Here is a 9,619-nt window from a genome sequence, read left to right on the forward strand (position 1 = left end):
GGAACAGTGTGCATTCAATATATTTATAAAATGTGAAATGATCAAATCAGGATAATTAGCATATCCATCTCCTTAAATGTTCACATTTCTTTGCTCTGGGAACCTCAAACTTCTTTCTTTTAATTATTTATAAAGTCTATAATGAAGTATTGTGTTGGATAACCTTACTATTAGTGGTAGTTCTATGCATTGTAAGATGATTAGCAGTATCCTTGACTTCTACCAAGTAGTAGCACATCCCTTCCCATCCCCCAATAGAAACAATCAAAAATAACTTCAGATATTGCCAAACATCCCCGCGGGGACAGAATTGCCTTCAGTTAAAAAACACATCCCTCAGGAGAGAACTGTGGTTAAAATGCTTTGAGGCAGGTGCAGATACCACTATTTTTAGAAATTCCTAGGTGACTTCAATATGGAATCAGAATCAAATTTAGAATTAACTTTGGAGCAATTTGACAGGAAATCTATACTTTAATTAACTTGGCTACTGACTCCTTTGCAATTCTGAATTAGTTTTAATTCTTCAATAATAAATATATGATGCTTTTAGATTTCAAAAAATGTCGTTACAGTAACAATGACCTAGGATTATTTCACTGCCACTTACTTTTAGACAGAAAATATTTGGGAAAGTTTATATGAATTAAGAAAGGACAACAGAATACATTGAAAAGATAAACACTGTTGAAGGAAATTAACTGAGTGACTTGGAAAGAAAGCAACTTTTAAATCCTCTTGATTTAATATTCTTAAAAGACTTATATTAAGTGGTGGTTGATTCTGTCTCCTAGAGCTAAGTGTTAAAAGATAATTTAAATGAATTTTCCCCAATGTTCTATACATTTTTTTTTTTTTTTTCATCACAAATGTTCTATTAATTGAGAGGTTCGGGTTGATAGGCACTTGGTTGAGGCTGACATTTTGGATAATTCACTGGTTTTAACCTTTTCTCAGAAATAGAAGTATTTTCATTTTCCTATTTATGTTTAGTTAAATAAAATAATGTGTTAGATGTGTATAAGAACCCTTTATTTAAAGTTAATTTTTATTACAAGAATTTTGCATTTCTCTCTAAAAAGAGAACCAGGTGTGGTACTGTCCCCTAAATATATCCACATCCTAATCCTCCAAAATTGTGAACATGTCCTTTTATGGTAAAAGGTACTTTGAATATATGATTGTGTTATGGATCTTGATGTGGAAAGATTACCTGGGTGGTTCCTATGTAACTAAAAGGGTTCTTAAAAATGGAAGGGAGAGGCCAAAGAGAGATCCAGAGGAGCAGATAACAGAAGAGAGAAACAGAGCAGGCAGCATGAAGAGAGTGTGGCATGTCATTGCTACTTTGAGAGGCAGGAAGGGGCCATGAGCCAAGTAATGTGGACAAGGCAAGGAAGAGATTATTGCCTGGAGTCCCCTGAAAGAGTACAACCCTGCCAATGCCTTAATTTTAGCTCTGTTAGACCCATTCAGACATCTGACCTTCAGAACGGGAAGATGATAAGTTCATGTTGTTTGAAGCCACGGAACTGGTGACAATTTGTTATAGTGATAAATCAATATCAGGCAAGTAAATATTTTTCTTTCACTGCCTTTTTTAATCTTTAAAGATTACCTAGTAGTTTATCCTATAGAAGGTGATAACAGTAAACATTTTCTTGAGGAAAAGTGTTTTGCTGTACTAATTCATAAGAGAAAACAACTACATATAATTAAAATATTCAATAGTGGAAGAATCCCTAAATTAGGGTTAGTCCAGTTTAAGGAAGCATATGTGTTCATTTAAAATCACATTTTTTGTTTTGTTTTGTTTTGTTTTTCAGTACTGAGGATTGAGCCCAGAGGTGCTACTGAGCTATACCTCCAGTTCTTTCAAAATTTTATTTTAAGACAGGGTCTTATTAAATTTCCATGGCTGAACTGAAACTCTTAATCCTCTGCCTCAGCCTCCCAAGAAGCTAGGGTTACAGGAGTGTGCCATGGTGCCTAGCTTAAAATAGCATTGTCATTGTTGTTTTAAATAATGAATGATATGTGGAAAATGCTTATCATATGACAAAAATAGCCATGCATTTACAGTGAGAATTTCATTGGAGCTTTGCTTGTTTTCCCAGAAAAACACCCTAATAAGAATTTTTAAATGAGTTTTAAAGGTTTACAAATCACCTAAAGGACATTGCAATCCAAGTAAGAGTGATCTCAATTGTATTTCAAGAATGATTTCAATTCTATTTAAGAAAACAGGTTAAAGCACAGTGCATACTCATGTATGTATTTGTGATGATTCAGAGAAAATTTATGAAAATATTTTCATGAAAGCTAATTAAAATTCACTGCTTTGAATTTGTTTTTATTTTTGTTATCTGAAGCTTGATCATTTGATCTCTTTTACTTGGACAAAAATATCCTTCCTTCATTAAATTAATAGTGTATGCAAATAGTAATGATCTTAACAGTTGCAATTTTTAAAAATGTCCCATATATTACACTTAAAAGAAGGGATCTGGTGTAATTTAACGTGTGTGTGTGTGTGTGTGTGTGTGTGTGTGTGTATGTGTTGTGATTGTCAAACTGTAGCATCTTATCCATGAATATCCTTTACTGTTTACTATTTTTTACCATAAGCTTTTCCTCTCTTCTTTGGTTTTTGAGTTCAGCACTTATTCTCTCAGACAAAATCATATCAATTCTTGGAACCGTAGAGAGTTTAGGGCAATGGCAAAGTTAGAAGGATCACAAATCAATGGTCAGTAAAATTCAGTACCATAACACAGTAACAAGAACAAATTCCTTGGCTCAAAGTCATGAAAGTTGATATAGGTTCTTCCTGGTATCTTGAAATACTCACTCTTGTAGCCCATACACCATGACATAGGGAAACCAAACAATCATAGAGAGAGGCCACATGAATGTGTTCCAAACATAGTTCCAGAAAATAACTGGCTTCAACTACCAGAATGAGAGCAAGGAAGCCTTCTAGTGATTCCAGTCTACAGGCTTTGCTACCTGCTGATACCAACTGGAGCTCAAATGAGCTGTCTCTGGCAATCCCTGACCAAATTGCAGATGGGTGAGCAGAACAAATGTCATTGCTTTAAGCAACTAATTATGTTTTGTTGAAGTTTATCACACAGCAATAAAAAAGCTTGAATAACTTCACATTTCTACCAAACCAGATATGCATTCCTTTATCCATTGGTATTCACAGACCCCTTGATTTAACCTACATTTATTGTCTGATCTCTGATGCCCTATCACTCATGTACTACTTCAATCAAATGGAGCAACTGTTATCTCCTTCCCCCTCTTCATATAGAACTTAGTAATGTTTTGTTCCACCTATGCTAATCTACATCCTACCCATCCAAGATCCACGACTAAGCACCTGTAATTAAGTAATGCACATTTGTGGTCTTGCTTTTGCCTTATCTAAGACTCTTGTTCTGGTTCCAGCAGCATGATTGTCCTTTTGAGAAATGATCTTTTCTTAATATTCTTTCCAGAGACTTCAGGTAGGGTAAACTTTAACCTGCAACTTAAGGTGTCAAGGGGCCCAGACAGCCAGTAGCCTATTCAATCTTCATAGAAAGTGTGATTAGTTCAAGGGTGAGCACAAGTCCTAAATAGGTCCAATGAGACTAAATCTTGGACTTTTCCCAGAAAAATCTTCCAAAAGCACCTGCTGAACCATGAGGCCATTATCCCAGGGATGCTGCTAGTGTCCAAGCCAGAGTGAAAACCTGCCTGAGAATGAAGCCAATCCAGAGAAAGCAGAGCCACGCATCAGATTTCTGACAGTATCATTGGAGCACCTGGATGCATCCAGGCCTAGAGGTTGATCCTCCCTTTATCCACAACTTTTTAGTTTTGCCAACTAAAGAATTCCTTTTGTGTTGGAAAGCCAGTTTGAGTTAGATTTCTGTCACTTGATAATGAAAAAGAGTTATGTGGCAGAGACCACACCTTCATAGTCCAATGGTAATCCCTGGGTGCCTGTATCAAATGGAATTCTGTTCTCCAAGCTGGGTCATGAACATTGAGTAAGACAAGGTCCACGAGACTCAGCCTTATCCATTACTCCTCCATCCCTAGGTCCTTGTGATGTCATTTAATTATGGCACTTCCCAGAGTCATATTATTGCATAATTAGCTATGGACATATCGATATAAGCTTTGCAAAGACAGGGACAATTCACTTTATCAGCTTATATAACAATCTGTGTATGAAAATGCCAGGCATATAATGTGTACTCAGTAGCTATTTCCTCTCTTTCACATTGCACCTGACATAGGTCTTGTTCATAGTTGTTGAATGAAACGTATGTTCATCAGTATCTCTAAGTAATGCTAGATAAAATTCATGGGACAATTATATATCAAGTGTGAGTACTATTTCAATTAATTTCCACAATAATGTGGGGTGCAGATTTTTTTCCTTTTGCATATACCCTTAATGAAGTAAACCAGGAGAGTTTTAAAATCTTGTCCATAGTATCACAACTAGTAATCTGCAGAATAAGGGCTCAACAATAGACATTTAGCTCATAATCACTACACTCTATGAATTACGTGGGATTTCCTTCTTGAAAAACATGCTAAATACCTGCTCTGAAGCAAGGTAAATTGGCCAGGTTACAAAGACTTGAAAGCGTGAGAACTTGGCAGTTGAATTAGTGCAGCAGTGCTACCTGGGCTGCAGAAACAAGTTAGGGGCATTTTTGGAGGTGGATAGGCTAAATGGAAATTTGGAAGGCATTGCCATAAGCCAAATAGCAGGAGCAAATTGCTTGAGCTTTGTTCTTCCCACATCAGCCACAGATGTGAAGAAAATGACAAGAGTAGAAATTGCAAGAGCCTTTGCTAAAAAGTGTTGCAAATTCGGTGGCTGTCAGCCAGGAAAATGTACTGTCCCTGGTTGTCACAAGTGCATAACAGAACAAAGAATCTCAGGCTGCAGGGAAAGATGATAGGACTGGAAATAAAAAGCTTATGAAGAAGCAGAAAATAAAAATCTAACCAAGGGTAAATGGGGATGAAAGCATCTCAAAAGTTTCAGGAAGATCTGTACAGAGTTTAGATGAGTAGATGTAGGGAAATCTGCTATATGCATACGGCTGCAAGGTAAGTTTCCACTCCCATCCCCTAAAGGAATAGAACAGGCTCACTTAAAATTCTGATTGTTCTTTGGGAGAAAGAAATGCATTTGTAGGCAAATTGAAAAGGATGACCGTATAATCTAGTTTTTTCTTACAGTGCAATGAAAAATTAAATATTTATTATAGATTTTAAAATACTCATGGAAAGGGCATTTTTTTTCATCTTAATTTCCTGGTGGGTCCTATGAGAAACACTTCAGGTGAACTGCCTCCTAACCTGTCCTGTGGTGGAGGGTGGGAGATTGAATGGAAAGACTGGGGCATACTGATGGTGCACCTTGCAAGGGGAGGGATAGGGGAATGGAGAAGAGGAACTTCTGTCACATGTCATTTACATTTTGGATCCTCAGCTTTCAAATTTGAAAAATAAAGCATAAAAATACCTTCTCTTGTGGTCTTTCACAGGATTAAATGGATAATGCATGTACAGTCCTTGCCATCTGGTTGGGTCCCATTTACTCATGTACTTTCCCACTGGTTTGAGAGTCCCATGAAGACAGAGATTATGCCCCACTGCTGGATCCCCAGTGTCTGGTATAGAGGAGGGGTTGGAAAAATATGTGTTAAATTGAATTAATGCCTGTTAGCTGTGCAGTTAGGAAGAGGTAAAAAGTTTTCTCTCCATTATATTTATCCGAAAGCAATTTGTGCCAAGGAAATACTTTCCCAAGAATACTAAACTTGCCCTTAAATAACCTAGAAGATCCTGATTATAGATTAAAATGGCCATTCATATTTAATGCCAGAAGCAGGGGACAATGAGACCATCTCCTCTCAGGAACGATACAGTCCTTTCTGTTTAATATTCTCTGTCTAGATACCATGTCTTAAACAAAAAGCACCTAAGTGGCAATTTACATGTGGTCCTCTAAGATTGCTATGTAGCAAGAAAAAAAAAATCCCTTGAACATCGTTCTGTTTTGCATCAGTTCCCAGAAGGAAGAAAATGGCATAGCAATTGAAATTGGGTAGGCTTTTCTTAAAGCCATTATAGTTTTGCTAATTGTCATTCTAGTTCCACCTTTTCTAAAAAGCCTTCCTCAACAAAAGGCATATGAAGATATATGAGAGAAGTATAGATAAGAGAAGTAGGTAAGATTTATTGAGGTCTGCAGTAGTTGCCAGGGGAAGTAGGTGGTGGAGCAGAGGGGTGGTGTACCCAGGAACAAGTGCTTTGAAACAGAGTGATGTCCAAGCAGAATATTCAGGATAGATGAGGTAACCAATTCACTTAATTCTTTCAGAAGTCCTGTAATGAAACTATTGTTCTTATTTCATATATAATATAATACTTCAGTTTTGTAAGAGTAAGCTACTCTCCAAAATTTATACTCTTTCTCTTATACCAGCATTTTACAAATTTTTGTGTTCTGTGTTGTTTTGGGCCCATCTATTCCCTTCACAAGATTAAATACTTGTGAATCCATTAAGGGTTATTTTAATAATTCTTTTATTTTTTTATAATAAATTGCTTTTAAAATTCTAAAATATTTTGTTAGTAATATAATGCTAATGACCATATGATAAGTGTGTATTTAAAATATATTTTTATAATCTTTGATTAGATATATAATGTGTGATTAATCTTTATCCATTTAACTAAAATGGCACACTGCTTAATTTACTGCAAAAATACATGAGAAAACATAATTTAGCCATAAATAAATTTATAAATATTATATCACCTTTATTTAGAGATTGAAGCCATAATAAAATGTAAATATCTTTTAACTATGGATTATGACATCAACAATGGACAAAAACTGTCTTCATGTAATGTTTGAAAGTTCTGAATGTCTCACTTGAAAATCAATTTGTTCATTTTGACAATTTTCTTTTTTCATTCCTAAATAAGGATAAGATCTAAGGTATAAGGTGCTATTTGAAATAATTTACCCACAAGTAAACCATTCCAGATGTTGGTAGCTTTTATTCCCACTAAGTAAAAATTAAATAAGTTGTAATTGTCACTGTGATTTCTCTTTTTAGCATCTCCTTTATTAGCAGAGACTTATTACTGGTAAATATTACGAGCACATACATCTGACTTACAGATCTTATGGGGCACATCTTAAGGCACATGTTTTAGTCTGCTTGGGCTGCCAAAACAATAATAATAATAAAAACAACAACAACAACAACCATAGATTATGTGGTTCAAACAATAGGAATTTTTTTCTCTCAGATCTGGAGGCTAGAAGTCCAAGATCCAGGTGCCAGCACCTTGCAGAGAGACATCCTCTTGCTGTGTCCCCATGCAGTAGAGGGAGAGAGAGCTCTGGTGTCTCTCTCTTCCTGTTTTTATGAGGGCACTAATCCTATTATGAGGGTCCACTCTCATGTTGTCATGTCAGCTTAAATACTCCTCAAAGCCCCCACCTCAGGACTTCAACATATGAATTTGGCAGGAGGACAGTCAGTAAAATCCCATTTGCAGAAATGCTTTGCTCAAGACAAGAGGGTGCCCATCTCATTGGAACCTGTGCTGATCCTTCTAATTGAGGGAGCCATAGAGGGTGTGTACCCTAAGACTCACACACTCCCTTCCAGGAGACACTGAGACCCTGGAGCCCAGAGTTTTTACGTAAATGTCCTCAGTCTGCTTCTGGACTTGCAAAGGCCCTTTCCCTGTGTCTTTCCTGACAGTGAACTGCACCTTTACTCCCAGACCCAGAGATCACCAAGAGATGGCCTTTTGCAGTCTAGGAGAGAATGGTTGGAACTTGTAGGTGCTTGCTGGGTCTCTTCAGGGATAATAATAGATGAAGCCAAGGATGGAGAGAGAAGGGAGGGAGGGAGAATAGCTGGCTTTCTTCATGCCACTGAGATCCAGCACCGAACTTGGAAAAGCACAAGGATTCTACTTGCAAGTCCCGTCTTCCGGGTTATTAAGGTGTGTCTGTGAAGGTAATAGGAGAGAACACATTTTAGTTAGCAGATGGTTAGATTGACTTGTAACCTAAATAGTTTTTCACTTGTTGTATAGGCCTCTAGTTCTGCTTTTACTGTTTTTTACAAATGTTAGGGGCAGGTGTGACAATCACTGTTGCTTCTCATTAGTGCATTTTTAAACATTGGTTATTTTTATACATCCTCTATTTGATAGTACTGATATAATTTAAGCAGTTACTGGCTGTGTACAAAAACAACTATAAACTGAGTACTAATTAAATCATCTTGGTGGTTAATAGTCTTGAGCTGAGTAGTGAACCAACTGACTTAGTCATAAGCTTGCTCTTCGGTCAGGTGGTCAAATGGCAAGAAAAAAATTATATATATCCCTTGAACATTATTCTGGTTTGCATCTGTCTCTGGAAAGAAAGAAAACAACATAGTAATTGAATTATTCTAAGCTTTACTAATGGCATGAATACTCATTTGATATACAAATCTCTCAAATTGCTCCTTTTTGAAAGGAAAATATATGTCATAGTAATTAGATTCATCAATTATAAAAATTTTTCTTTCATCTTTCATTCCCATTCCTATCCTTGCTTCCCATGTACCTCGTAGGCTGCACTCTGATATAGTTATCATATGTCCTGAAATTTACACTTTTAGGAAATATGTAGTGCTGCTTTTGTATTTGTGAAAATGTACACAAAGACCACTGAGTTGTACATCTCATCCATTTTCTTGCTTTTTCCACTTAATGTTGGTGTTAATATCTATTCAAATTGCTATTTCCATTGAGCTTATTGCTTTAATTGCTACACACGTTCTGTAGAACACAAATGTCATCTTTAACTTATCAGCTCCCTTACTGATAAACTTCTGGGTAATTTTGAGCTCTCTATTTTCACAAATAAAATGTGAATACATCATATATGATCCTAACCAGGATGAAAATTTCTTATAGTATCTACCCAGAAGTGATATTAGTGGTAGGGCATAAGTATACTTATTTCATCAAATATTTCTGGATTGTTTCAAAGAACTGCTGCTTCTACTTTAACTTCTATGAGCAGCTTACGTGTGTTTCCATCTCTCCACATCTTCACCTACACTTCATATTACCTACTTCTCAAAATTTTACCATTCAGAGGCACACAAATGGTATTGCACTATTGTTTTAATTTAGTAGTATCTCCATTATTCTATCTGGTACTTCTTTGCATTATCATTATTGACATTTTAAGAATTATTAAGGGTTAACAAAATTATACTTTCCTTTTTCATCCTCATGTTGGTTTTGCTTATTTGACTTATGTGTCTGTTTTTATATGTTCTTGTCCTCCGTGGTTCATGTGAACTCATTTATTCATTCAACAATTATTTTTGTTTGTGTGTCTGCTGTGTGTCAGGTATATTAAAATTAACTTGTTACTCATTAGGAAGTGCTGGAGAGTGTGTGTGTGTGTGTGTGTGTGTGTTGTGTTTGTGATTTACAAAAGGGTCAATCTTTAAATATTGTTTCTTACTGCTGTTCTTCTTCACCATTTCCTCCTCCTTTATTCTTT

This window comes from Sciurus vulgaris (assembly GCF_902686455.1).
Source record: "Sciurus vulgaris genome assembly, chromosome: 6".
Taxonomy (NCBI): Eukaryota; Metazoa; Chordata; class Mammalia; order Rodentia; family Sciuridae; genus Sciurus; species Sciurus vulgaris.